Genomic DNA, 7,537 nt, shown 5'->3' with positions numbered 1-7,537 from the left:
ACTCGGCGCCACCGGCGCCCACGTTGCGCCGCTGCGCCAGCCTGCGAAGCATTTTCCGGTAGGGCCGCGGCTCTGGCGACAGCTCCCACGCCCGAAGAGCCAGGAGGGAAAGCCGTGCCTCGTTGGAAAGCTCTTTGGCAGCCGCTCGCGTGGCCCCACAGCCCGTGGCGCTGCGGGCTTTGTGGCGGACGTCAGCCTGGGCGCCACCGGTGCCGACGTGGTGCCACCGCGCCAGCCTGCGAAGCATTTTCCGGTAGGGCCGCGTCTCTGGCGACTGCTCCCACGCCCGAAGAGCCAGGAGGGAAAGCCGTGCCTCGTTGGAAAGCTCTTTGGCATCCGCTCGCGTGGCCCCACAGCCCGTGGGGCTGCGGGCTTTCCGGCGGCCGTCAGCCTCGGCGCCACCGGTGCCCACGTTGCGCCGCCGCGCCAGACTGCGAAGCATTTTCCGGTAGGGCCGCGGCTCTGGCGACAGCTCCCACGCCCGAAGAGCCAGGAGGGAAAGCCGTGCCTCGTTGGAAAGCTCTTTGGCAGCCGCTCGCATGGCCCCAAAGCCCGTGAGGCTGCGGGATTTCCGGCGGCCGTCAGCCGCGGCGAACCGGCGCCCACGTTGCGCCGCCGCCCCAGCCTGCGAACCATTTTCCAGTAGGGCCGCGTCTCTGGCGACAGCTCCCACACCCGAAGAGCCAGGAGGGAAAGCCGTGCCTCGTTGGAAAGCTCTTTGGCAGCCGCTCGCGTGGCCCCACAGCCCGTGGGGCTGCGGGCTTTCCGGCGGCCGTCCGCCTCGGCGCCATCGGCGCCCACGTCGGACCGCCGCGCCAGCCTGCGAAGCATTTTCCGGTAGGGCCGCGGCTCTGGCCACAGCTCCCACGCCCGAAGAGCCAGGAGGGAAAGCCGTGCCTCGTTGGAAAGCTCTTTGGCAGCCGCTCGCATGGCCCCACAGCCCGTGGGGCTGCGGGCTTTGCGGCAGCCGTCAGCCTCGGCACCACTGGCACCCACGTGGCGCCACCGCGCCAGCCTGCGAAGCATTTTCCCGTAGGGCCGCGGCTCTGGCGACAGCTCCCACGCCCGAAGAGCCAGGAGGGAAAGCCGTGCCTCATTGGAAAGCTCTTTGGCAGTCGCTCGTGTGGCCCCACAGCCCGCGGGGCTGCGGGGTTTCCGGCGGCCGTCAATCTGGGCGACATCGGCGCCCACGTGGTGCCACCGCGCCAGCCTGCGAAGCATTTTCCGGTAGGGCCGCGTCTCTGGCGACAGCTCCCACGCCCGAAGAGCCAGGAGGGAAAGCAGTGCCTCGTTGGAAAGCTCTTTGGCAGCAGCTCACATGGCCCCACAGCCCGTGGGGCTGTGGGCTTTGCGGCGGCCGTCAGCCTGGGCGCCACCGGCGCCCACGTGGCGCCGCCGCGCCAGCCTGCGAAGCATTTTCCGGTAGGGCCGCGGCTCTGGCGACAGCTCCCACGCCCGAAGAGCCAGGAGGGAAAGCCGTGCCTCGTTGGAAAGCTCTTTGGCAGCCACTCGCATGGCCCCACAGGCCGTGGGGCTGCGGGCTTTGCGGAGGCCGTCAGCCTGGGCGACACCGGCGCCCACGTGGCGCTGCCGCTCCAGCCTGCGAAGCATTTTCCGGTAGGGCCGCGGCTCTGGCGACAGCTCCCACGCCCGAAGAACCAGGAGGGAAAGCCATGCCTCGTTGGAAAGCTCTTTGGCAGCCGCTCGCGTGGCCCCACAGCCCGTGGGGCTGCGGGCTTTCCGGCGGCCGTCAGCCTCAGTGCCACCGGCGCCCACCTGGCACCGCCGCGCCAGCCTGCGAAGCATTTTCCGGTAGGGCCGCGGCTCTGGCGACAGCTCCCACGCCCGAAGAGCCAGGAGGGAAAGCCGTGCCTCGTTGCAAAGCTTTTGGCATCCGCTCACGTGGCCCCACAGCCCGTGGGGCTGCGGGCTTTCCGGCGGCCGTCAGCCTGCGCGACACCGGCGCCCAGGTGGGGCCGCCGCGCCAGCCTACAAAGAATTTTCCGGTAGGGACGCGGCTCTGGCAACAGCTCCCACACCCGAAAATGCAGGAGGGAAAGCCGTGCCTCGTTGGAAAGCTCTTTGGCAGCCGCTCGCGTGGCCCCACAGCCCGTGGGGCTGCGGGCTTTGCGGCGGCCGTCAGCCTCGGCGCCATCGGCGCCCACGTCGGACCGCCACGCCAGCCTGCGAAGCATTTTCCGGTAGGGCCGCGGCTCTGGCGACAGCTCCCACGCCTGAAGAGCCAGGAGGGAAAGCCGTGCCTCGTTGGAAAGCTCTTTGGCAGTCGTTCGCGTGGCCCCACAGCCCGTGAGGCTGCGGGCTTTCCGGCGGCCGTCAGCCTCGGCGCCACCGGCGCCCACGTTGCGCCGCCGCGCCAGCCTGCGAAGCATTTTCAGGTAGGGCCGCGGCTCTAGCCAAAGCTCCCACACCCGAAGAGCCAGGAGGGAAAGCCGTGCCTCGTTGGAAAGCTCTTTGGCAGCCGCTCGCGTGGCCCCACAGCCCGTGGGGCTGCGGGCTTTCCGGCAGCCGTCAGCCTGGGCGACACCGGCGCCCACGTTGCGCCGCCGCGCCAGCCTGCAAAGCATTTTCCGGTAGGGCCACGGCTCTGGCGACAGCTCCCACGCCCGAAGAGCCAGGAGGGAAAGCCGTGCCTCGTTGGAAAGCTCTTTGGTAGCCGCTCGCGTGGCCCCGCAGCCCATGGGGCTGCGGGCTTTCCGGCGGCTGTCAGCCTCGGCGCCACCGGCGCCCACGTGGCGCGATCGCGCCAGCCTGCAAAGCATTTTCCGGTAGGGCCGCGGCTCTGGCGACAGCTCCCACGCCCGAAAATCCAGGAGGGAAAGCCGTGCCTCGTTGGAAAGCTCTTTGGCAGCCGCTCGCGTGGCCCCACAGCCCATGGGGCTGCGGGCTTTGCGGCGGCCGTCAGCCTGGGCGTCACCGGCGCCCACGTTGCGCCGCCGCGCCAGCCTGCGAAGCATTTTCCGGTAGGGCCGCGGCTCTGGTGACAGCTCCCACGCCCGAAGAGCCAGGAGGGAAAGCTGTGCCTCGTTGGAAAGCTCTTTGGCAGCCATTCGCGTGGCTCCACAGCCCGTGGGGCTGCGGGCTTTCCGGCGGACGTCCGCCTGGGCGACACCGGCGCCCACGTCGGGCCGCCGCGCCAGCCTGCGAAGCATTTTCCGGTAGGGCCACGGCTCTGGCGACAGCTCCCACGCCCGAAGAGCCAGGAGGGAAAGCAGTGCCTCGTTGGAAAGCTCTTTGGCAGCCGCTCACATGGCCCCACAGCCCGTGGGGCTGCGGGCTTTGCGGCGGCCGTCAGCCTCGGCGCCACCGGCGCCCACGTGGCGCAATCGCGCCAGCCTGCAAAGCATTTTCCGGTAGGGCCGCGGCTCTCGTGACAGCTCCCACGCCCGAAGAGCCAGGAGGGAAAGCCGTGCCTCGTTGGAAAGATCTTTGGCAGCCGCTCGCGTGGCCCCACAGCCCATGGGGCTGCGGGCTTTGCAGCGGCCGTCAGCCTGGGCGTCACCGGCGCCCACGTTGCGCCGCCGCGCCAGCCTGCGAAGCATTTTCAGGTAGGGCCGCGGCTCTGGCCACAGCTCCCACGCCCGAAGAGCCAGGAGGGAAAGCCGTGCCTCGTTGGAAAGCTCTTTGGCAGCCGCTCGCGTGGCTCCACAGCCCGTGGGGCTGCGGGCTTTCCGGCGGACGTCCGCCTGGGCGACACCGGCGCCCACGTGGCGCCACCGCGCCAGCCTGCGAAGCATTTTCCGGTAGGGCCGCGGCTCTGGCGACAGCTCCCACGCCCGAAGAGCCAGGAGGAAAAGCCGTGCCTCGTTGGAAAGCTCTTTGGCAGCCGCTCGCATGGCCGCACAGCCCGTGGGGCTGCGGGCTTTGCGGAGGCCGTCAGCCTCGGCGACACCGGCGCCCACGTGGCGCCGCCGCTCCAGCCTGCGAAGCATTTTCCGGTAGGGCCGCGGCTCTGGCGACAGCTCCCACGCCCGAAGAGCCAGGAGGGAAAGCCGTGCCTCGTTGGAAAGCTCTTTGGCAGCCGCTCGCATGGCCCCACAGCCCGTGGGGCTGCGGGCTTTGCGGCGTCTGTCAGCCTCAGTGCCAACGGCGCCCACGTGGCGCCGCCGCGCCAGCCTGCGAAGCATTTTCCGGTAGGGCCGCGGCTCTGGCGACAGCTCCCACGCCCGAAGAGCCAGGAGGGAAAGCCGTGCCTCCTTGGAAAGCTCTTTGGCAGCCGTTCGCGTGGCCCCACAGCCCATGGGGCTGCGGGCTTTGTGGCGGATGTCAGCTTGGGCGCCACCGGTGCCCACGTGGTGCCACCGCGCCAGCCTGCGAACCATTTTCCGGTAGGGCCGTGTCTGTGGCGACAGCTCCCACGCCCGAGGAGCCAGGAGGGAAAGCCGTGCCTCGTTGGAAAGCTCTTTGGCAGCCGCTCACGTGGCCCCACAGCCCGTGGGGCTGCGGGCTTTCTGGCGGCCGTCAGCCTCGGCGCCATCGGCGACCACGTCGGGCCGCCGCGCCAGCCTGCGAAGCATTTTCCGGTAGGGCCGCGGGTCTGGCGACAGCTCCCACGCCCGAAGAGCCAGGAGGGAAAGCCGTGCCTCGTTGGAAAGCTCTTTGGCAGTCGTTCGCGTGGCCCCACACCCCGTGAGGCTGCGGGCTTTCCGGCGGCCGTCAGCCGCGGCGCCACCGGCGCCCACGTTGCGCCGCCGCCCCAGCCTGCGAACCATTTTCCGGTAGGGCCGCGGCTCTGGCCACAGCTCCCACACCCAAAGAGCCAGGAGGGAAAGCCATGCCTCGTTGGAAAGCTCTTTGGCAGCCGCTCGCGTGGCCCCACAGCCCGTGGGGCTGCGGGCTTTCCGGCGGCCGTCAGCCTCGGCGCCATCGGCGCCCACGTCGGACCGCCGCGCCAGCCTGCAAAGCATTTTCCGGTAGGGCCGCGGCTCTGGAGACAGCTCCCACGCCTGAAGAGCCAGGAGGGAAATCCGTGCCTCGTTGGAAAGCTCTTTGTCAGCCGCTCGCATGGCCCCACAGCCCGTGGGGCTGCGGGCTTTGCGGCAGCCGTCAGCCTCGGCGCCACTGGCACCCACGTGGGGCCGCTGCGAAAGCCTGCAAAGCATTTTCCGGTAGGGCCGCAGCTCTGGCGACTGCTCCCACGCCCGAAGAGCCAGGAGGGAAAGCCATGCCTCGTTGGAAAGCTCTTTGGCAGCCGCTTGCGTGGCCCCACAGCCCGTGGGGCTGCGGGCTTTGCGGCGTCTGTCAGCCTCGGCGCCACCGGCGCCCACGTGGCGCGATTGCGCCAGCCTGCAAAGCATTTTCCGGTAGGGCCGCGGCTCTGGCGACAGCTCCTACGCCGGAAAATCCAGGAGGGAAAGCCGTGCCTCGTTGGAAAACTCTTTGGCAGCCGCTCGCGTGGCCCCACAGCCCATGGGGCTGCGGGCTTTGCAGCGGCCGTCAGCCTGGGCGTCACCGGCGCCCACGTTGCGCCGCCGCGCCAGCCCCCGAAGCATTTTCCGGTAGGGCCGCGGCTCTAGCGACAGCTCCCACGCCCGAAGAGCCAGGAGGGAAAGCCGTGCCTCGTTGGAAAGCTCTTTGGCAGCCGCTCGCGTGGCTCCACAGCCCGAGGGGCTGCGGGATTTCCGGCGGACGTCCGCCTGGGCGACACCGGCGCCCACGTCGGGCCGCCGCGCCAGCTTGCGAAGCATTTTCCGGTAGGGCTGCAGCTCTGGCGACAGCTCCCACGCCCGAAGAGCCAGGAGGGAAAGCCGTGCCTTGTTGGAAAGCTCTTTGGCAGCCGCTCGCATGTCCCCACAGCTCGTGGGGCTGTGGGCTTTGCGGCGGCCGTCAGCCTCGGCGACACCGGCGCCCACGTGGTGCCGCCGCGCCAGCCTGTGAAGCGTTTTCCGGTAGGGCCGCGCCTCTGGCGACAGCTCCCACGCCCGAAGAGCCAGGAGGGAAAGCCGTGCCTCGTTGGAAAGCTCTTTGGCAGCCACTCGCATGGCCGCACAGCCCGTGGGGCTGCGGGCTTTGCGGAGGCCGTCAGCCTCGGCGACACCGGCGCCCACGTGGCGCCGCCGCTCCAGCCTGCGAAGCATTTTCCGGTAGGGCCGCGGCTCTGGCGACAGCTCCCACGCCCGAAGAGCCAGGAGGGAAAGCCGTGCCTCGTTGGAAAGCTCTTTGGCAGCCGCTCGCGTGGCCCCACAGCCCGTGGGGCTGCGGGCTTTCCGGCGGCCGTCAGCCTCAGTGCCACCGGCGCCCACCTGGCACCGCCGCGCCAGCCTGCGAAGCATTTTCCGGTAGGGCCGCGGCTCTGGCGACAGCTCCCACGCCCGAAGAGCCAGGAGGGAAAGCCGTGCCTCCTTGGAAAGCTCTTTGGCAGCCGTTCGCGTGGCCCCACAGCCCATGGGGCTGCGGGCTTTGTGGCGGACGTCAGCCTGGGCGCCGCCGGTGCCGACGTGGTGCCACCGCGCCAGCCTGCGAACCATTTTCCGGTAGGGCCGTGTCTGTGGCGACAGCTCCCACGCCCGAAGAGCCAGGAGGGAAAGCCATGCCTCGTTGGAAAACTCTTTGGCAGCCGCTCACGTGGCCCCACAGCCCGTGGGGCTGCGGGCTTTCTGGCGGCCGTCAGCCTCGGCGCCACCGGCGCCCACCTCGCGCCGCCGCGCCAGCCTGCGAAGCATTTTCCGGTAGGGCCGCGGGTCTGGCGACAGCTCCCACGCCCGAAGAGCCAGGAGGGAAAGCCGTGCCTCGTTGGAAAGCTCTTTGGCATCCGCTCGTGTGGCCCCACAGCCCGTGGGGCTGTGGGCTTTGCGGCGGCCGTCAGCCTCGGCGCCACCGGCGCCCACGTTGCGCCGCCGCGCCAGCCTGCGTAGCATTTTCTGGTAGGGCCGCGGCTCTGGCGACAGCTCCCACGCCCGAAGAGCCAGGAGGGAAAGCCGTGCCTCGTTGGAAAGCTCTTTGGCAGTCGTTCGCGTGGCCCCACACCCCGTGAGGCTGCGGGCTTTCCGGCGGCCGTCAGCCGCGGCGCCACCGGCGCCCACGTTGCGCCGCCGCCCCAGCCTGCGAACCATTTTCCGGTAGGGCCGCGTCTCTGGCCAAAGCTCCCACACCCGAAGAGCCAGGAGGGAAAGCCATGCCTCGTTGGAAAGCTCTTTGGCAGCCGCTCGCGTGGCCCCACAGCCCGTGGGGCTGCGGGCTTTCCGGCGGCCGTCAGCCTCGGCGCCATCGGCGCCCACGTCGGACCGCCGCGCCAGCCTGCGAAGCATTTTCCGGTAGGGCTGCAGCTCTGGCGACAGCTCCCACGCCCGAAGAGCCAGGAGGGAAAGCCTTGCCTCGTTGGAAAGCTCTTTGGCAGCCGCTCGCATGGCCCCACAGCCCGTGGGGCTGCGGGCTTTGCGGCAGCCGTCAGCCTCGGCGCCACTGGCACACACGTGGGGCCGCAGCGCCAGCTTGCGAAGCATTTTCCGGTAGGGCCGCAGCTCTGGCGACTGCTCCCACGCCCGAAGAGCCAGGAGGGAAAGCCATGCCTCGTTGGAAA

The sequence above is a fragment of the Larus michahellis genome, unplaced genomic scaffold (assembly GCF_964199755.1).
Source record: "Larus michahellis unplaced genomic scaffold, bLarMic1.1 SCAFFOLD_26, whole genome shotgun sequence".
Lineage (NCBI taxonomy): Eukaryota > Metazoa > Chordata > Aves > Charadriiformes > Laridae > Larus > Larus michahellis.
This window is presented reverse-complemented; position numbering follows the sequence as displayed.